General features: G+C 48.0%; 1 protein-coding gene across 1 annotated transcript in view; it reads right to left on the bottom strand.

Annotated features, from left to right (window-relative positions):
- The window catches only part of LOC141220859 (vomeronasal type-2 receptor 26-like), a 59,486-nt gene that overhangs the window by 8,040 nt on the left and 29,362 nt on the right, over positions 1-22,084 (bottom strand). The window lies entirely within an intron of this gene.

The raw sequence follows: 22,084 nt of genomic DNA on the forward strand, positions 1-22,084 counted from the left end.
TGCATGGTACCCAATCCCTCATCCGGGTATGCATGGCTTTCCCATTCCCAATCCTGGTATGTATGGCCCCCTCATCCTTATCCAGGTATGCATGGCACTCCACATACCCCAATCCTGGTATGCATTGTACCCCTCATCCTCCAATCCTGGAATGCATGGTACCCCTCATCCCCCAATCCTGGTATGTATGGTACCCCTCATCCCCCAATCCTGGTATATGTGGCCCCCTCATCCTCCAATCCTGGTATGTGTGGCCCCCTCATCCCCCAATCCTGGCTTGTATGGCACCCATCATCCCTTTCACACTGCACACATACAAAAAAAATAAACACTTATACTCACCTTTCTTCCCTGTGCTCCAGCGATGCTGTGTCCTGTTCTGCTGGAGGCTGGGGGAGGAGTGCGGCACCGGAGCATCGTGCTGTCTGGCGCCATTTTACTGAAGACATACTCTAAATGTGTCTTCAGTAAAATGGCGCCGGATAGTGCTATGCGCATGCACCGGTTCCGACACCTTCACTCCGCCCCGGTCTCCGGCCAGAAGAGAGGTGCTGCGGTAATGCTCCTCCCGGTCAGGTAAGCATGTAAGTATGGCGCCGGAGAATACGGTATGCGTTCAGAGTCTTCGCATACCGTGATCTCTTGCGCCATACTCTCCTCTTGTTGAGGGAGGGCAATAACCCTTCAAGGTTGACCAAGTCAGTGTCAAATTATTATGTTGATTGCGCAATCCAACAATGAACCAGATGGAGACAGTGTGCTCTTTATGGGAGGATTCAAAAGAATCTCTGATCCCGTGTATTTTGCTTAGCATTTTATATTGTTTTGAGTCTATTAATGTCCAATCATCTACAGCCGTACTACAGGCTTGAACCAATGTTATTGCAATTATTACGGAAACACATATATGGTCATATTATCGTTAGTTCGAAGCACGCTGGAAATTTACAAGGTCAATCCTGGCCTAGACTAGTTAGATAACAGAAGCAGGTGTCTGACAAAATGTTCTCTTGAGAAAAAGTTAGTGTGAGAAAGTTCCTTGTAAAGAATGAGAAAAGATGTAAAGAATGTATGTTATGCAAGGAGTGATAATAACTAGAGATGAGCGTTGTTCTACTCGAACTGTTCGCCAATCTCAAATTCGAGCTGTTTTGGGCGGTGTTCGAGCCGTTCGGCGTACACGAACGATTTGAGAAAAATTCGGCTGTTCGAGGTTATGTTCGATAACTGTTCATGCACCAAAATCATAACTGGATTTTTTCTCAGTAATGATGAAAATTAATGTTAATACGCAGTTTGAGTGTACAGCGGGGTGGGGGGAGGGGCAGGGGATGGATCTCTGCAGGAATAATGAAGATCTCCATATTTGTTTCTCTTTCCCGCATTTACAGTGGGGAGGTGCAATCTGTCAGCCTATCAGCAGCGCGCACACGGAGCGAAGTGCTTTTTTCACACAAGCAAGGGCATGTGTCATTGGCAGTGTATGTCACATGTCCTTGCCCTATAAGACCAAGCCATTTTCCCCGTCGCCACCATTTTCTCACTGCTGCAGCTGCGTGTTAGACGGCACCGCTGTTGCTGTGTGCGCTATACCTTGTTAATTTCAAGCCAATTTTCGCACAAATCTACAGATAGCTTGGGAGTAGGGAATAGTTGTGATTGCAGTCCTTTTAAGGACTAGGTTACAGCATTTCCTACAACTTTTATCAGGCAGGTCTGTGCTCTTAAATAGATAGATTGTGGGAGTAAAGACTAATTGTAATTGCAGTCCTTTTCAGGACTAGGTTACATCAGTTCCTATCAGTTTTTGCCAGGCAGGTCTGTGCCAGTGCTGCGCAAGTTTTTTTCACAGCATTTGGTTGAATCTAGCAAAGCTAATCCTTTTTGGCCTATTGCAGAGTGTGTTAGTCAGTGGAGTAGCCTATCTGTGTTGCAAGATATACCACCTGTGTATAGAATACCATTTTTTTTACTGCACCTAGTGAAGTAAAATCTTTTGGGCATAGCATCATTCTATTAGTCCATCTATACTGACCTCCATCAGGTTGCAAATTGAATATCATTTTTTTCTGCATCTAGCTCTGAAAAAATATTTGGGCTTCTAGCAGTGTGTGGGACGTGTTCTATTAGTCCATCTATACTGACCTCCATCAGGATGCAAACTGAATATAATTTTTTTCTGCATCTAGCTCTGAAAAAATATTTGGCCTTCTAGCAGTGTGGGACTTTCTCTATTAGTCCATCTATACTGACCTCCATCAGGTTGCAAACTGAATATATTTTTTTTCTGCATCTACTTCTGAAAAAATATTGGGCTTCTAGCTGTGTGTGGGACTTGTTCTATTAATCCATCTATTCAGACCTCCATCAGGTTGCAAACTGAATATAATTTTTTTCTGCATCTACCTCTGAAAAAATATTTGGGCTTCTAGCTGTGTGTGGGACTTGTTCTATTAGTCCATCTATACTGACCTCCATCAGGTTGCAAATTGAATATAATTTTTTTCTGCATCTAACCCAGCCAATAGTTTTGGCCTAATACCACAGTTTGGCCACTCAGCTCTGCTCAGTTCCCATCCATTGTTTTTTTGTGCAAACAACTCCAGAGTTGTGAATTAGTTAACCACCAAAATGAGTGGAAAAAGGCCTGCTGCTTTTGGAAAGGGGAATAGGCGTATTGGGAAGGGGAAAAAAGGTTGTGTCCGTGGGGTAGTTGTTAAAGCAACAGTAACATCTGCAGAAGAAAAACCACCTTCCAGCCAAACTAAAATGTCTACTTCTTTTAGCGGACAATGTGATAAGATCCCTTTCTTACGCCACGCCAATCGCTACAAATTACAGATGAGGCACAAAAACAGCAGGTGCTTCAACGGATATCAAGTGCTCCTTTAAGTGGGCTCTCCTCCACATCAACTTCAACATCACAAATACTCCAGTCCTCAAAGGTGTCACCCCAATCGCACTTGCTTCCTCGCAGCTCCCAAATCTCCAGCTGCCCGTCTGAGTATGAGGTAGAACAGATGGTTGAGTCTGCAGAGCTGTTTACTCATACTATAGCCTGGGAATCAGAGGTCGACTCCAGCGCTTCTGTGAATCCAGACGAGGAAATGATCTGCACTGATGCCCAGAATCTTTATGAATCGGATCCAGGACCAGACGCAGAAGGTTCTGACCATAATGTAGACCCTCATTCCCAAACTGTAACTCCTGTTGGTGGAGACAATGAGGAAGACGATGATGAGACTCAAATACCTGATTGGAGCGACAACTTTAGTTTTTTGTCAGGGCAGGAACAGGTTGGCTCTGAGGACGACGGGTGTGATAACGCACAGGGTGATGATGATGAGGTTGGAGATCCCACTTACTGTCAACCCACAGTCAGCCAAGAGATGAGGTCAGCAGAGGAGGTGGAGGAAGATGCTAGTGACGACGAGGTCAGGTTGCGCCTTCCTGGACAGAGACGTAGTACTGGAAGCACGTCAACAACTGCATCCTCAAACACAACTCTGCCTCTCACCACAAGTCGTGGTGGCTCTTCAGGTCGCATGGGTGCTAAGCCTTGCATAGCCTGGGCATTTTTTCAGATCGATAAAGATGACCCAACTCGTGTTATCTGTAACATTTGTCAGCAAAAGCTAAGTAGAGGCCAAAAAATACATAGTTTGAGTACTTCATGCATGAACCGGCACATGGACATGAAGCATAAGTTGCAGTGGGAAGCTCAGTGTGCTACAATGCGGCCAAGCCGGCCGGGCCAACCACCGTCTGCCATATCTTGTGCATCCGCGGCCTCTTCATCCTCTGTGACTGGGGGGACAGCAGTCACACCTGTTTTGGGGCGCAGACCTGCCACCTCTTTACCCGCAACAGCCAGCGTGATTGGCAAGTCATCATTTTCTTTGGAGGTGGTAAGACCAGCTGGTGTTGAGCGCTGTCCGACATCGATAGCACCACCTTTGGATCAAGGCAACCTAACATGTCCGCCTGCATCTTCCTCACAGACCGGCAGTTTGCCGGGGACACCCTTATCAACCCCGTCTAAGCACAATAGCCAGCCCTCGGTCCCTCAGATGTGGACAAGTAAAAGACCATTTCCTCCTAGCCATGAGAAAGCTAAGAGGTTGAATTTCACCATCTGCAAGCTCTTGGCTACAGAAATGCTGCCTTTCCGCCTGGTGGACACAGAGGATTTTCGAGACCTTATGTCCGTCGCAGTGCCCCAGTACCAGATGCCCAGTCGGCACTACTTCTCAAAGAAAGGTGTGCCTGCGCTCCACCAGCATGTCGCACACAACATCACCGCTTCTTTGAGAAACTCTGTGTGTGACAGGGTGCATTTCACCACAGACACTTGGACGAGTAGGCATGGACAGGGGCGTTACATGTCGCTGACTGGGCACTGGGTAACTATGGTGACAGCAGGACAAGGGGCTGCTGTCCAAGTCTTGCCGTCCCCACGAGTTGTGCGTCAATCCTCTTTATGTCATTTTTCCTCCACTGCTTCTGCCTCCTCAACCTCCTCTCGGTCTTCCACCTGCACCCAAAGCCTGTCTGGTCATGCCACAAGCTTTCTAACTGCGCAGAAGGGATCCTGCACACCTCCTTACTATGCTGGCAGTAGGGCTCAACGTCATCAGGCGGTTTTTACATTGAAATGTCTGGGAAATGTGAGTCACACAGCTGAGGAGTTGTGGTCAGCTCTGGAGAACCAATTTCATGAATGGTTGTCTCCACTGGACCTGAAACCAGGGAAGGCCGTGTGCGACAATGCTGCAAACCTGGGTGCGGCCCTTCGCCGGGGCAATGTCACACACGTGCCTTGTATGGCTCACGTGTTGAACCTGGTTGTCCAGCAATTTTTAGCCCACTATCCCAGACTAGATGGCCTTCTGCAGAGGGCACGGTCGCTGTGTGCTCACTTCCGCCGTTCGCATCCCGCAGCTCAGCGACTTACATCTCTACAGAAGTCGTTGGGCCTGCCACTTCACCGGCTAAAATGCGATGTGCCTACCCGGTGGAATTCAACTCTGCACATGTTGCAGCGACTGTGGCAGCACCGACATGCCCTGGTGCAATACGTTCTGACGTATAGCCTGGGCCAACGAGATTCAGAGGTGGGGCAAATCACGCTGGAGGAGTGGTCTCAGATCAGGGACCTATGCACCCTTCTGCACAGTTTTGAAATGGCGACGAAGATGTTTAGTGCTGACGATGCCATTATCAGCATCACTATTCCGGTGATTTACATGCTGGAGCACATGTTAAACAGAATTCGGAGTCAGGTGGTGGCACAAGAGGAGGTGGAGGAAGTAGAGGAGGAGGAGTTGTATGCGGAAGGGCTAACATCTGCAAGGTCCAGACGGTCGGCAGCACCAAGGCGGCAGGCATGTGAGGGTGGGGGAGATGATTTTACCAGGGCGCATGGTAGCAGCCAAACTAGTGAGGAAGGTGCAGGAGCCCAGGAAGAAGTGGAGGACGAACTGATGGAAGACTCATCAGATGAGGGAGACCTTGATCACATTTCTGTTGTGCGAGGTTGGGGGGAGAGGACAGAGGAAGGAAGCATGATTGCTACCTCGCCACCAACACAACAGGGACTTGGTGCTCCTGGATGCGCAACACACATGAGTGCCTTCTTGCTGCACTACCTGCAACATGACCCTCGAATTGTGAGAATTAGAAATAATCCTGACTACTGGGTTGCCACACTGTTAGATCCCCGGTACAAAAGTAAATTTGCAGAAATTATTCCTGCCATAGAAAGGGATGCACGCATGCAGGAGTATCAGCAGAGACTGTTGCAGAATCTTACATGTGCTTTTCCACAAAATACCAGTGGTGCACGTAGTGAATCTCACAGTTCCAACTTGCCAACCGTGGGACCGTCAAGTGTTCAGCACTCAAACCGTAACAGAACCACAGTATCTGCTGGTAACATCAATTTTACGGAATCATTTCACCACTTTTTTAGCCCATCCTTTGCAAGGCCACAGGAGACAAGAAGTCTGACACATAGTCAACGCCTAGAGACGATGGTACAGGAGTATCTCCAAGTAAACATTGAAGCCACGACTGTGTCACTGGACCCTTGCTCTTTTTGGGCTTCCAATCTGGATAAATGGCCGGAGCTAGCCACTTACGCCTTGGAGATCTTGTCATGCCCCGCAGCCAGCGTTCTGTCTGAACGTGTGTTCAGCGCTGCTGGTGGTGTGCTGACAGATAAGCGCACGCGGCTCTCCACTGATAATGTAGACTGACTCACGTTCATAAAGATGAACAAATCATGGATTCGAAACGACTTTTCTACCCCTGTGTCATCCTGGGGAGAGTAAAAGCTTGATGATTGGTTAAAATCACCCTACCAACCGTTTTAAGCTTTCAAATTACTAATCATGTTTATCTGTATCTTGACTGGAAAATAATTTGGGCTTTGTAGCAGTGTGCAGCACTGATCCTATTAGGCCATCTATAATAAGCTTCACCAGATTTAAAATTAAAAATAATTTTTAGCTGCATCTAGCCCGGAAAATAATTTTGGGGCTCCGAGATGCGCAAGACACATAAGTGCCTTCTTGCTGCACTACCTGCAGCATGACCCTCATATTGTCAGAATTCGAAGTAATCATGACTACTGGGTTGCCACACTCTTAGATCCCCCAAACTTTTCGATCAACCTTTTCATTTTAATAAAGACCAAAAAAATGGTCATTTTTGAAATTATAAGCATTAGCAGGTTGTTAGAAACTGAAATCAAACAGTTTTCAACTCAAAACTTTATTCTAGGTGATGTTACATTTTCACATAGGACCCCTTGTTCGAAAGGAGCTTCTGAACTCTCTCGTCCATTGAATTTGTCAGGTTTTGGATGGTTTCTGCTTCAATTGTTTTGCATGAGGACAGAATACCCTCCCAGAGCTGTTGCTTAGATGTGAACTGCCTCCCGCCATCATAGACACTCCTTTTAATGATGCTCCAAAGGTTCTGAATGGGGTAGAGGTCAGGGGAGCATGGGGGTCACACCATAAGTTTGTCCCCTTTTATGCCCATATCAGCCAGAGATGCAGATGTTTTATGTGCAGCATGAGATGGTGCATTATCATGCAGAAAAATGATCTTGCTGTGAAATACACGGTTCTTCTTCTTGAACCATGGCAGGAAGTGCTGTTTGAGAAAATCCACATACATTATGGAGTTCATCTTTAGCGCCTTCAGGGATCCTAAAGGGGCCGACAATCTCTCTCCCCATGATTCCAGCCCAAAACATTACTCCACCTCCTCCTTGTTGGCGCTGTAGCCGTGTTTGCGTGGGGTGTCCATCAACCAGCCATCCTCCACTCCATTCATCTGGACCATCGAGCGCTGCACGGCACTCATCCGTGAACAAAACAGTTTTGAAATCAGTCTTCATGTAATGTTTGGCCCACTGGAGCCGTTTCTGCTTGTGTGAAGTGGATAGAGGAGGTCGACAGGATGGCATATGCACAGCTGCAAACCTCTGAAGGACCCTGCATCTTGTTGTTCGGGGGACGTTGGAGGCACAAGCAGCTTCAAAAACTTGTCTGCTGCTATGACAAGGCTTTTTTGCCGCTGCTGTTTCAACCTGACGTAATTGCCTGTAGGAAAGAGTCCTCAATTTGCCCTTATCAGCACGCACACGTGTGTACTGTGAATCAGCTACATACTTCTTGATTGCCAAGACACTTCATCCTGATCATCGCACAATGTTGATTGTAGTCATGCCTTGACCTAAACACTCCACAATTTGTTGCTTCTCAGCAGCCGACACATCCTTTTTCTTTCCCATTTAGTCAGAAAATGTAGGCTGCTTAATAATGTGAGAGAGCCTTCTTAAGTAGTCTTGCCTTTCATTGGAAACACCTGCCAAACTAATTAGCACAGGTGTCTGCAATTGCTTACAGTGATATAAAGAGCCCTGACACACATCACCATCAATGAGTTTAACTGACAAACAAACAAATTCTTCCCTTATCACTCCTAAACACTTTTTGCATAATAATTTGGAACGCGGTGTACATGTGCTTTTCCACAAAACACCAGTGGTTCACGTAGTGAATCTTACAGTTCTAACTTGCCAACCGTGGTCTGTATGGAATTGTTCAATAAAGGGCCCAAAATTAAGATAACATAGATGGGAGAGGTCTCTATGAATAGGAATTCCTAAGTATTTGATACCCTGTGAGGGCCAGGCAAAGGGAAAGTTGGACTGGATGGAATCCTATATGGATTTAGGGAGGGAGACATCGAGGGCCTCAGACTTCGCTGCATTGATTTTAAAATTTTACCATGTAACAAAGTGATCTATTTTAGCCATAACAGCAGGGATGGATATATGTGATTGAGTGATATATACTAGGACATCATCAGCAAATAGAGAGCACTTGTACTCGGTGCCTCCCACCTCAATCCACCTAATATTGAAGTTATGGCGAATTGATGAGAGCAGGTGCTCCGTCACTAGGATGTATAAGAGAGGGGACAGAGGACATCCCTGCCTTGTCCCATTGGTGATTGTGAAAGGTGATGAAAATGTTCTGATACACCCCCTGGGCCTTGGGACACCCAGAGCCGGACCCTTTTTGGTGGATGCTGGTGGTTGTAGTCTTCGTGGCGGCGATCCGGTTCCGTGGCTCAGGGCGGTCAAACCAGTGGCGGAACTATTTATGTGGTTTTGATGTTTAAATGTCCGACTACGCCGCCCGTGGATTGCGGTCAGAGTGAACCGCCGCTACAGGGCAGACCGCTAAGGCTGGTGTTGTGGGTGCAGCAGAGCGTAGCATAACTCCCCACGGGAGGAGTATAGCCTCAGGGCAGTGTATGCGGAGGATGGGGGTGATGGTGCAGGGCAGCAGCAGTAACGACACGGAGTCAGTGATGCAGTTCAGGGCCTTTACTCACAGTTCTTATTATCCAGACCACGTCTGCAGGTAACGGCTGCCCACGTCGTACTGTGCTCACCAGGTGAGGGGCTCAGACAACTCCCAGATAACTTTGGAGCGCTTCACAGGACCCCCTTTGTGTGTCCTTTGTCTGGCCTTTCTTACCAACACTTCTGTCCGGCTGCCTCGGGCCTCCTCTTTTTAAACTTGGCGCCAGTTTCCCTGACCCTATGTGGTGCCTTCCTAGCGGGTGGAGCAAGGGGCTGCGCCACATAAAATGTCAGAGCCTCCGGTTTCTAGCTGAGGGTCGTTTCCTGCCTCCATTAGTTCGGGGACCGGTCTCCCCCTTTGGCCTGACCCCTCCACACAGGTGGATTCGGGCGTGCGGTGGCGACTCGCCCGTCCGCACCCCTGGGATCCCTTCATTCCTCGTTCCTGGAGCCTTCTCCGCTCCTCTTCCTTCCTTCTCCCTCTTGCAGGCCTGGGCCTCTGTTACTAGGCCCGCCTCCGGAGCAGAGCTCATGCAGAGCCCCTGCTCCCTGCCACTTCTGCTCAGACTTCTCTGCACTGAACTAAGATGGTGCCCACCTTTTATACTCCCTTCTCAATGCACCCAGGAACTGCTTCCTCCCTGCTCCTGCACTGCAGGGTTCCCCTTCCTCAGTGTTCCCTCCCCCCACTCCAGCCAGGGACAGGGACTGTCGTGCCCATCTCAGGGGCATATTGGTCGCCCTGCCCCACGGCAATGTGGTGTAATGCATGCAGGTGTCGGGTCCTGATCCACACTCCATCCTTATCTGAGAGTGAGATATCACACCTCTGGGTGAGGTGCAATACGTCTGTAGCAACCGAGCCCTCGGTGCTACAGTTCCATTTATCTTCAGCCTAGGTGACGTATTGTGATACAGGGCCGTGATTTTGGCTATAAAAGGGTCCCCTAGACCCCTACCCCAAGCTTTTTAAGAGAATCATATATGGCGTGCCAGGAGACTCTATGGAATGCTTTCTCAGCATCCAACGAGAGTATCTACTTACAAATTTTTAACTGCATCTAGCCCAGGAAATACTTTGTGCCTAGTAGCAGTGTCTGCTAGTCAGCGGATTATCCCGGCTGTTAAGCAAGCTACACCACCTGCAGTTTGGACACTTAATTTTTTCAAAGGAAATGCTTCGGGACCACGGGATACTTAGTGAAGAGCATCAGGAGGCACCCCAAGGCATAGGGGCTGGGACTGGCACTAGGATGCCTTGCGGTGGACAGCCGAGCTCGATCCTTATAAAAGCTTTTTAACTGCAGCAGCTTTAGTGGACGCTACTGGAGCTGGAATTACGCGGCTGCTGGCATGAGACTTGCCCTCCAATAGATCCTTGTAAATGGATTTAAAGTGTATTCATTTAAATTAGAGGGACAATTTAAATTAAAAAGCTTAGAGCTGCCTCCACCACAGGGGGGCTCTCTCGACCCACCAGCGGACAGGCACCAGTATTGGGAGAGGGGGGCTGGCCGTCAGGGTTCACCGCGGCTCTGGCACAAACCCGGCGACACGGAGGTGGCACGGGCAGGAGCGGACTGGCCGTCTCGGCTTCTCACTTTTTGGATTTTAGAAGGGCATGACATGCCTATATCTGTGTCTCCCCCTCCTTTTACTCCTCCACCTCTTTTCTTTTCGCATGACTATATGTACTTGTCACTTTTCCATGTGTTAGTTGTGTCTTCTGAGCAGTTTGTCAGCTTTTGGACACCTTTGAAGGTGTTTTCTATGTGTTTGTATGTGTTTTTGTTTGCCTGCCATTGGTTTTAACGGTGTTCGAAGGTGTTCGACGAACAGTTCGACGAACAGTTCGGCGAACAGTTCGGCGAACACACGGGTGTTCGACGAACCGAACCGAACTCGAACACTACGGGGGTGGCTCAACACTAATTATTAACTATTTTTGTGACTTTTCTTTCTGATTTAAGGGCATGATAATTCAAACTTTGAAAATGTGGAAATTTTCAAAATTTTTGCCAAATTTCCAATTTTTTCACAAATAAACACAAGTCTTATCGAAAAAGTTTTACTACTATCATGAAGTGCAATATGTCATGAAAAAACATTATCAGAATAAGTTGGATCCGTTGAAGCATTCCAGAGTTATTACCTCATAAAGTGGCTCGTCAGTATTGAAAAAATTTGCCCGGTCGGTAACCCACAAAGTGGCTCGGTCCTTAAGGGGTTAAATCAATGTAGATTTTATTGGTCCCATTTACATGTTTGCATGCACATAACATTTAAATAACTTTTTTATAAGGATGGATGAAAAGTTGTAACTCTGGCTTTTTTTTTTGTTTGTTTTTTAATGTGGGTAAATTAATAACATTTTAAACTACAGGTTGTTACAGAAACGGTGAATATTAGTATGTGTTGGTTTTTAGGGTCCCTTTTTTCCAAAGTATAAAAAAAAATAAGGCACCCAGGTTTTAAAAAAGGGATAGATGATCTTAGCACTAATGGCATTGTGGGTTATAGATAAATAGCTATTGAACCCGTTCTACCCCCGGGTCGTGAGCATTTTTATTGGTACATTTTTAATTGTGTTAATGGTGTCGGAGTCAGAACTTGCGCATATCGCGCTATCCTGCTTAGTTTTTTTAAAGACATTGTCTGCGAATTCGCATATACAGTGTCTTCAATAAAATGGCGCTGTAGTGCGGTATGCACACGTGCTGACTCCAGTGTCTCACTGCCCAGGTGCCACCCTTCCCGGCTTCGGGCAGAAGGATGTGTCCTGCAAATATAAGATGTACTCAGAATACAGAGGGTGTACTCACTTACGGTAAGCATTGTATATAAAACATACTGTGAATACAGGGGGGTGTACTCACGAACGCTGAGCACTGTATGTATAAGATGTACTGAGAATACAGAGGGTGTACTCACTTACGGTAAGCACTGTATATAAAACGTACTGAGAATACAGGGGGTGTACTCACTTATGCTGAGCACTTCATATATAACGTAAACACATCTACTCTTCTCAAATGGGACACAAGTCCCTCAAGAAAAGACATCAAACGAGCATTTAAACCTTAAAAAGTCAATATTTTATTAAGACTTAGCACCCTGAAGAAAGATATTTGAAACGTACGTCGGGGCGATAGACGGGCTTCAGCGTTAATACACAGATTCAGGTAATTTCATTTAGTATTACCCTGTTTGCGCGACCTAGTTATTGTGATGCTCAGTTCTTTACAATTGTTGTCTATGCTTTGATGCTTATGGGCTCTTCTTGCACTTTTTGCATAATACTTAATAATACATTTTCTGTAAGCGACAATTGCTTTACAAAGATAGACAATTTTAGTGGCACTACTATATTTAACTTTACTTGTATTTTCCTTTGAAATAAGCCATATAGTCGCACTTGTGAGCAGCACTTTGCAAATCAGCAATTCTATAGCTGCAGCAACAGTAGTTGTATATTCATAAGCCCGCTCTCACGTGTGAAGCACTGTGATTTGTTTTATCATGTTTTTTAATATTGTCTTAATAAAATATTGACTTTTTAAGGTTTAAATGCTCGTTTGATGTCTTTTCTTGAGGGACTTGTGTCCCATTTGAGAAGAGTAGATGTGTTCATGTGAATTGAGTTAAATAACCAATAACAATCTTCAGGATTCCAAGTGTGGAACTTTGTTGTTAATATATAACATACTGAGAATACAGGCCGTGTACTCATTAACGCTGAGCTCTGTGTGTATAACATACTGAGAATACAGGGGGTGTACTCACTTACACTGAGTGCTGTATGCATAATGTACTGATAATACAAGGGGGTGTACTCACTTATGCTGAGCGCAGTAGATGTAATGTACTGCGAATACAGGGGGTGTACTGATTTACGCTGAGCGCTGTGTGCATAATGTACTGAGAATACCGGGGGTGTACTCACTTACGCTGAGCGCTGTATGTGTAACATAGTGAGAATACAGGAAAGTGTACTCATTTACGCTGAGTACTGTATGTATAACATACTGAGAATAAAGGGGGGTTTACTCATTTACGCCAAGCGTTGTAGATGTAGAATACTGAGAATACAGGGGGTGTACTCATATACGCTGAGCGCTGTATGTATAATGCTGAGCGCTGTTTTTATAACATACTGAGAATACAGGGGGTGTACTTATTTATGCTGAATGCTGTATATATAACGTACTAAGAATACAGGGGGGTGTACTCACTTATGCTGAGCTCTGTATATATAACTGTACTGAGAATGTAGTGGGTGTACTCACTTATGCTGAATGATCTATGTATAATGTACTGAAAGTACAGGGGGGTGTACTCACTCATGCTGAGCGCTGTATATATAATGTACTGAGAATACAGGGGGTGTACTCACTTATGCTGAGCGCTGTATATATAACATACTGAGAATACAGAAAGTTGTACTCCCTTACGCTGAGCGCTGTTTGTATAACATACTGTTAATATGGGAGTGTACTCACTTATGCTGACTGCTGTATATATAATGTACTGATAATATGGGGGTGTGCTCACTTATGCTGACTGCTATATATATAATGTACTGATAATATGTCAGTGTACACACTTATGCTGACTGATGTATATATAATGTACTGATAATATGGGGATGTACTCACTTATGGTGACTGCTGTATATATAATGTACTGATAATATGGGGGTGTACTCACTTATCCTGACTGCTGTATATATAATGTACTGATAATATGGGGGAGTACTCACTTATGCTGACTGCTGTATATATAATGTACTGATAATATGGGGGTGTACTCACTTGTGCTGACTGTTGTATATATAATGTACTGATAATATGGGGGTGTACTCACTTATGCTGACTGCTGTATATATAATGTACTGATAATATGGGGGTGTACTCACTTATGCTGACTGCTGTATATATAATGTACTGATAATATGGGGGTGTACTCACTTATGCTGACTGCTGTATATATAATGTACTGATAATATGGGGGTGTACTCACTTATGCTGACTGCTTTATAAATAATGTACTGATAATATGGAGGTGTACTCACTTATGGTGACTGCTGTATATATAAAGTACTGATAATATGGGGGTGTACTCACTTATGCTGACTGCTGTATATATAATATACTGATAATATGGGGGTGTACTTGTCACGCCCCCTGGGCCGTGGGCCACTCGGGACCGGGCTTCAGGGCAATGCTGGGAGTAGTAGTGGCGACCCGGTCCCATGGTTCAGGGTGGTAAGACCAGTGGCAGTCCTTTATAAGTTTTAAATAATGTCTGACTACGCCACCCGTGGATTGCGGCTATTATTAACCTCCGCTACAAGGCAGACCGCTGAGGTTGATGGTGTATGCAGCTGAGGTAGTGTAACTCCCCACGGGAAGAGTGCAGCCCCAGGGCAGTGTAGTGGATGGTGGGGGGTGATGGTGCAGGGCGTCCCAGTACCATTAGTGCTGGCAAAGTAAAAAGCACAAAGACAGCGTGTTGCAGTCCAGGGTCCTTTACTCAAAGTTCGTATAGTCCCAGTCACTTCTGTCAGCAATGACCACCCGAGCTGTGCTGCGTCCACCAGGTGAGGGGCTCGGTCAACCCCCAGGCAGTTCAGGAATATGGCACAGGACCCCCTTCTATCCTTTCTCTGGCCTGACCCACCAGTGACTAACTTCTGTCCAGCTGCCGCGGATCTGCGTGGGTAAACGTGGGCCCCGTTCCCCGCTGTCCTATATGGTGCCTTCCTAGCAGGTTTGGTGAGGTGTCGCACCAATAAATGATCACGACCTCCGTTCTTTGGCTGAGGGTAGTTTCTCCTCCATCAACTTGGGATCCGGAACCTTTAATCTGCCTGACCCTTCACCCGGTATTTTCATGGACTCTTAGGGTCCCTTCTGCCTTCTTGTTTCTGAGCCCTTCTACACTTTGGGAACTTCTCTTTCTTTGCTGTTCTTTATGTTCCTTTCTGTTTCTGTTCCTTTCTTCTGGCTCTGGCCTTCACCCTAGGCCTGCCTCGTGGAACTGGGCCCAGACTGAGCCACAGCTCCCTGTCACATCTCCACTCTGCTTCTTCTCTGACTGAACTGGCCCAGAACTAAGATGGTGCCCACCTTATATACCTCCCCCTAGTGTGTGAGCTCAGATGACCAGCAACCAATGAGCTCCTACCTATGCTCAGAAACCGTCCCCTTCTGCTCCTACATCACTGGGTATTCCTCCCCCCTCCCCACTCCAGCCAGGGACATGGTCTGTCGTGCCTCCATTACTGTACTAATGGGAGAACCGTTGAGCTGTCGCCCGGAAATGGGGTGTGTGTGTTGCATGCAGCTAACTGAGTCCCGGTCCAAACTCCATCCTTACCCGGGAGTGGAAAATCACACCTCTGGCAGAGGTGCAAAACCCCTGTAGCGGACGAACTCTCGGGGCGCTACATTCTCCCCTGGTAAACCACAGCACGTCCTCGGGCTGGAAAAGAGTAAAGACATTTGATTACAAGACATACAAAACTTTTTCAATAACTTTTTACATTATAGAACGGACGACATTGTTCAATTCCCTTTATGGGAAACATTTTTCTTTGGCATTGTCAAAACTACCGGAACTCTTTTGTCATATAAAACATCATATAAAACATTTGTATTATCACCTAGCAGCATATAAAACTCTTCATATAAAACATTTTCAAGTAAAACATATTCTTGGATCCTGGCCGGGGTGCAACTTGCGACCAGATGTTCATTCTTCTTTTAAGTGCAAAAACTTCAGCAAACTTTTTTAAACGTGAGGGACTCTCTGTCCCGAGGTAGATGTTGCAGTCTTTTTATAAAACCAGTAGGGGGCGCTTTAGGAAGAGCAACTATTTACAAGGACGGCCGCTCTCAGTCCTCGGTCAATTTGGGAAGGGGATGGCTGCTCTCAGTCCTCCATCAGGTAGGGAAGAGGGGTGGCTGTTCTCAGTCCCCAGCCAGTTAAAGGAAAGGGGGCAACTTTGACAGGTAACAGTCCCAATGGGGACCACACTCTCAGTGGAAACAGTCCCACAACAGATCCTTTTACCCTGACGGGTAACTATATCCATTCACACTCTACCGTTTACTGGTAACGGTGTCCTCCTGATGATCCTTGCTCCTCCTGGTCGTCTTCAGGCCTGTCCGGGCCCTCTTGGTACTCTGGATCTCAGTAGTGCTGTTCCTCCTCTTCTACTACTCTATGGACGTGGAGGGCTTACCACCCCTTCACGCCCTGGTGTCGGGTGTAGGACATCACGTTGCCAGGAAACAGATCCCGCCCTCGATGACCTTCTGGCAGGTGGCTCTTGATGTCCCTCTGGGTCACAAAGACGTCGCTGATGGTCCTAGGATCTTTGATGAAGCCCCAGCCGCGCTCCATTTGAAATTTCACCACGGTCCCGGTGACTCTGGGACTGCTGGTGGCTCGGAGTTTCTGTCAGTCTCTCCTTTTCTGCTCCGCACTTTGTACTTGGAGCCGCTCTTGCCGAAAACGCCATTCCCGCCGCTCTCTCTCAAACATCTCCAACTGCTGACGGCAGGACTCTCGTCGACGGGCTGCGTCCGCCCGGGTTTCTTGGGTGAACCCCATCAGATTTTCTCTGGTGGGGTCCCATTCGAACTGGGTATCCTCGAGCGGGGACTGCGCAATGTCCCTGGGCTCCGGAAACGGTATCAGGGGCTCAGGTGCGGCTCTGGCCTCCACAGACAGGTTTCCCTGGAGGCGGGGGTTGACATACTCGGGCGGCCAGATGAAGGGCTGCCCATCCGGCCTGGTGTGCTGGGCGAACAAGTCCGTGCCCAGGGGCGGTATGGCAGGGGGCACCGGTGGGGGAGCTGCACCCGGGGGCACTCGGCCTTGCGACTAGGCCGATGGTCGTCTTCCGGTCGTGCCCATGGGTGGCACAGCCGAGGCAAGGGGCGCTGGCGGGGTAGCGGCGCCCAGAAGTCTTAGGCCTTGCGACCCGGCCTGTGGCGTCTGTTTCTTAATCGCGCCCGGGGTTAAAGGGCACGGCGTGGGGCGGGGCGTGACAGCAGCGCTTGCAGCCTGAGGTCTAGCTGGTAGCAACGGAGGCATGGTGACAGGTATGGTCCCCGGGGCTTCGGGCCTCGCAACGGGAGGCTGAGGTAGGCTCACGGCTACAGGGCTGGGGGTGGTGACGTCCCCGTTACCTGCCTCGGTTGTTGCGTTCTCCTCCGCGGCGTCGTCCCCGGACTCCGGTCCACCTTCACCGCCCTCGGAGGCAGACGTGTGGCTGGACAGTGTTAGCGCCTCCTGCGGTCGGGTCACAGCTTGCCGGGCCAACTCCTCCTTCCACCCGGCGATCACATCCCGCTGCGCCCGGACCTTCCTCCGGTCCAGATCTTCTAGCGTGACTTGCGCACGCTCTGGGTCCCTGGGGAGCTGTGCTAGCAGCTCCGCGAAGCTGCAGGGTGGCTCGGCCTGCAGCAGGCCACGCGCCAGGGTGCTGGTGCTGCTCTCTCCCTCCATTCCCGGGTGCGGTCCGAACAACTGATCCAGACCACAACTGGCCCCGCAGTTTTCTTCTCTTTCCGTCCCCATTGGGGGTGGTCTTGGCGCCATCTGCTGACAATCACTTTCAGGGGCAGCCCCCCCACCTTGATGGACATCTCCACAGCTGCACTCAGGGCTGTTGGGGGTGGGCTCCTCCTTTGGCGCAATTCTGGGACCTGGCCCACGATGGGAGGCGGCCTCCTGTTGTCTTTTGGTGCACACAATATGGCGCTCGTTCTTCTGAGGCTGGCGCCATCTTTAATACAATAAAACAGTCTCTTTTCAGGCGCGCAATACCCGTTTGTGGCGGGTTGGTAACGATCCTGCCGACTACACCAAAGCTGACTCGCCCCCTGGGCCGTGGGGCACTCAGGACCGGGCTTCAGGGCAATGCCAGGAGTAGTAGTGGCGACCCGGTCCCGTGGCTCAGGGTGGTCAGACCAGTGGCAGTCCTTTATAAGTTTTAAATAATGTCCGACTACGCCACCCATGGATTGCGGCTATTATGAACCGCCGCTGCAAGGCAGACCGCTGAGGCAGATGGTGTATGCAGCTGAGGTAGTTTAACTCCCCACGGGAAGAGTGCTGCCCCAGGGCAGTGTAGTGGATGGTGGGGGTGATGGTGTAGGATGTCCCAGTACCGTTAGTGCTGGCGAAGTAAAAAGCACAAAGACAACGTGTTGCAGTCCAGGGTCCTTTACTCACAGTTCATATATTCCCAGTCCCTTCTGTCAGCAATGACCACCCGAGCCGTGCTGCGTCCATCAGGTGAGGGGCTCGGTCAACCCCCAGGCAGTTAAGTAATATGGCACAGGACCCCCTTCTATCTTTTCTCTGGCCTGCCCCACCAGTGATCAACTTCTGTCCAGCTGCCGCAGATCTGCGCGGGTAAACGTGGGCCCCGTTCCCCGCTGTCCTATATGGTGCCTTACTAGCAGGTTTGGTGAGGTGTCGCACCAATAAGTGATCACGACCTCCGGTCTTTGGATGAGGGTAGTTTCTCCTCCACCAACTTGGGATCCGGTACCCTTAATCTGCCTGACCCTTCACCCTGACTGAACTGACCCAGAACTAAGATGGTGCCCACCTTATATACCTCCCCCTAGTGTGTGAGCTCAGGTGACCAGCAACCAATGAGCTCCTACCTACTCTCAGAAACTGTCCCCTTCTGCTCCTACATCACTGGGTATTCCTCCCCCCTCCCCACTCCAGCCAGGGACATGGTCTGTCGTGCCTGAATTACTATACTAATGGGAGCACCATTGAGCTGTCCCCCGGAAATGGGGTGTGTGTGTTGCATGCAGCTAACTGAGTCCCGGTACATACTCCATCCTTACGCGGGAGTGGAATATCACACCTCTGGCAGAGGTGCAATACCCCTGTGTAGCGTCGGCGTCCCTGCCTCCTGCTAGGCAGGGACGCTGTTCCCCTCACCTCTCCGCTCCGTGCCCGGCGTCCTCCTTCTGCTCTGCTGGCAGCGCGCGCTGCTTCCCGGCCACTGTGCTTAGGGCGCGCGCGCTCCCCCTCTCTTAAAGGGGCCGCGCGCGCCGTCCTAAGGAGTCCCCGGCCAATGGCCGGATTACCTCACCATATATAAGGCACCTCCTCCAAAATGGAGGTGCCCGAGCAATGTTGTTGCAAAGCCTTCACTCTGCTTCAGCCCTCAGGTCCCGTTACCAGTTACCTGCCAGTCACCTGCCAGATTCCTGCCTGTTACCTGCCAGTCACCTACCAGATTCCTGCCTGTTACCTGCCGGTCACCTGCCAGATTCCTGCTTGATACCTGCCTGATATCCGCTTACCTGCTTGCAAGCCTGCGGTCCGACGGTTTGCCTTCCGACACCTGTCAGTCTGTCTATGGACCAGCCTGCCCGCTCACCTGGGAGCGCTCACCTGCTACCTGCCTGCTAGCCTACCTGGAGGCTCTGCCATCACTTGCCGTGACCACCTGCCAGTCCAGAGACTCTTGCCCGCTCACCTGGGAGCACTCACCTGCTACCTGCCTGTTAGCCTACCTGGAGGCAATGCCGTCACTTGCTGTGACCACCTGCCCGTCCAGAGACTCTTGCCCACTCACCTGGGAGCGTCCACCTGCTACCTGTCTGCTAGTCTACCCAGAGACTGTCTCTGTCACTTGCTGTGACTACCTGCCCTTCTACCCAGAGACTGTCCCTGTCACTTGCCGTGACTACCTGCCCTTCTACCCAGAGACTGTCCCTGTCACTTGCCGTGACTACCTGCCCGTCTTCCCTGGGAGCCACCCGCTTCCTTACAAGGACCGCCCCCTTGTATAGTTGCTCAGAGGTTCCGCCTCCCAGACCCGTTACACCCTGTAGCGGCCGAACCCTCGGGGCGCTACATACTCACTTATGCTGACTGCTGTATATATAATGTACTGATAATACAGAGGTGTACTCACTTATGCTGACTGCTCTACATATATTGTACTGATAATATGGGGGTGTACTCACTTATTATGACTGCTGTATATATAATGTACTGATAATATGGGGGTGTACTCACTTATGCTGACTGCTGTATATATATAATGTACTGATAATATGGGGGTGTACTCACTTATGCTGACTGCTGTATATATAATGTACTGATAATATGAGGGTGCACTCACTTATGCTGACTGCTGTATATATAATGTACTGATAATATGGGGGTGTACTCACTTATGCTGACTGCTGTAGATATAATGTACTGATAATATGGGGGTGTACTCACTTATGCTGACTGCTGTATATATAATGTACTAATAATATGAGGGTGTACTCACTTATGTTGACTGCTGTATATATAATGTACTGATAATATGTGGGTGTACTCACTTATGCTGACTGCTGTATATATAATGTACTGATAATATGGGGGTGTACTCACTTATGCTGACTGCTGTATATATAATGTACTGATAATATGGGGGTGTACTCACTTGTGCTGACTGCTGTATTTATAATGTACTGATAATATGAGGGTGTACTCACTTATGCTGACTGCTGTATATATAATGTACTAATAATATGGGGGTATACTCACTTATGCTGACTGCTGTATATATAATGTACTGATAATATGGGGGTGTACTCACTTATGCTGACTGCTGTATATATAGTGTACTGATAGTATGGGGGTGTACTCACTTATGCTGACTGCTGTATATATAATGTACTGATAATATGGGGGTGTACTCACTTATGCTGACTGCTGTATATGTAATGTACTGATAATATGGGGGTGTACTCACTTAAGCTGACTGCTGTATATATAGTGTACTGATAGTATGGGGGTGTACTCACGAATGTGTCTCTCTCTTTCTCTCTCTCTTGTCCTGAACATAGTGTCCTCGTTGCGCTGCTCTGAGCATGCTCAGTCTATTGAGGCTTAGGACAGAAGGACACATCCCGGGTTATATTATAGATTTAGTGACAAGGAATTTATAATTAGTGGAGGAAGGTTAAACTTGATGGACCTCGGTCTTATTTCAGCCGATGTAACTATCTGTGTTTTCATGATTATACTGGATGCAGAATTGAATATTTCAGGATTGGATTAAGCTTCCAACTATGGAAGCACTATGTTTTTAATTTTGGCAATCAGCTAGGAAACACCTCAGCTGCACTTCCTACACACAGGCACAATCTATGTTACCATATATCCACAATGCTGGTCACACTGCCTTCTCAAAGATGTTTTTTTAGTAGTGTTACCCTTCAGTAACTTCTATCTGTAACTAGGACACTTTTTGTTTCTTTACTCAGTTTTGATGTTACAGTGATCACACAGGTGCATCTTTCTGGTTGTCTGTGGTGCAGTAATTCTCTTGATACTCAAGTTTCAGCATTTAAAAACTTCTTATATGACAATCCTCACATTAAAATTAAAACATACCTCTATAAACCACTTTGGTGTTTCTATTCTTCACTCTTATGGTGGCTAAAATTCTCCTTGATTGTAGATACACTCTTAACTTACAGCAAATGTGTCAAACTCTGGCCTGTGTACCAAATCTGGCCCGCAGGGTGGTTTTATTTGGCCCATGACACTAGAACCACCACCGCTATGTGGGGCCCATTATTCTGTATGGAGGACTATGTGGGGCCCATTATACTGTATGGAGGACTATGTGAGGCCCATTATTCTGTATGGAGGACTATGTGGGGCCCATTATTCTGTATGGAGGGCTATGTGAGGCCCATTATTCTGTATGGAGGACTATGTGGGGCCCATCATACTGTATGGAGGTCTATGTGGGGCCCATTATTCTGTATGGATGACTATGTGGGGCCCATTATACTGTATGGAGGACTATGTGAGGCCAATTATTCTGTATGGAGGACTATGTGGGGCCCATTATTCTGTATGGAGGACTATGTGAGGCGCATTATACTGTATGGATGACTATGTGGGACCCATTATTCTGTAAGGAGGACTATGTGGGACCCATTATACTGTATGGAGGACTATGTGGGGCCATTATACTGTATGGAGGACTATATGGGACCCATTATACTGTATGGAGGACTATGTGGGGCAATTATGATGAATGGAGGACTATGTGGAGCCCATAATTATTTATTGAGGACTACGTGGGGCCCATTATACTGTATGGAGGACTATGTGGGGCCATTATACTGTATGGAGGACTAT

The sequence above is a fragment of the Phyllobates terribilis genome, unplaced genomic scaffold (assembly GCF_046119375.1).
Source record: "Phyllobates terribilis strain yellow unplaced genomic scaffold, ASM4611937v1 Scaffold_1__5_contigs__length_1240528914, whole genome shotgun sequence".
In the NCBI taxonomy this organism is placed as follows: domain Eukaryota; kingdom Metazoa; phylum Chordata; class Amphibia; order Anura; family Dendrobatidae; genus Phyllobates; species Phyllobates terribilis.